The following is a 324-nucleotide window of genomic DNA, read 5'->3' on the forward strand; positions in this document are numbered from 1 at the left end:
AAGGTGATCAGGTCAATGTTGTATAGTCCCAACACCAAACTTAGAGTTTGGATATGGGGTCTTAACACCAAACTTAGAGTTTGGTTATGGCCTCACAACACCAAACTTAGAGTTTGACTGTGTGGGCTCTTCTTGACTCTGAACTGAGAGAAGCTCTTCATGCTTACTCTCTTTTGTCACAGAGGGATAGCCATGTGCCTTAAACACAAGGTAGTCCCCATTCAATTGAAGGACTAACTCACCTCTGTTGACATCTATCACAGCTTCTGCTGTGGCTAGGAAAGGTCTTCCAAGGATGATGCAATCATCCTCTTCCTTCCTAGT

The sequence above is a fragment of the Arachis duranensis genome, chromosome 8, assembly GCF_000817695.3.
Source record: "Arachis duranensis cultivar V14167 chromosome 8, aradu.V14167.gnm2.J7QH, whole genome shotgun sequence".
In the NCBI taxonomy this organism is placed as follows: Eukaryota; Viridiplantae; Streptophyta; class Magnoliopsida; order Fabales; family Fabaceae; genus Arachis; species Arachis duranensis.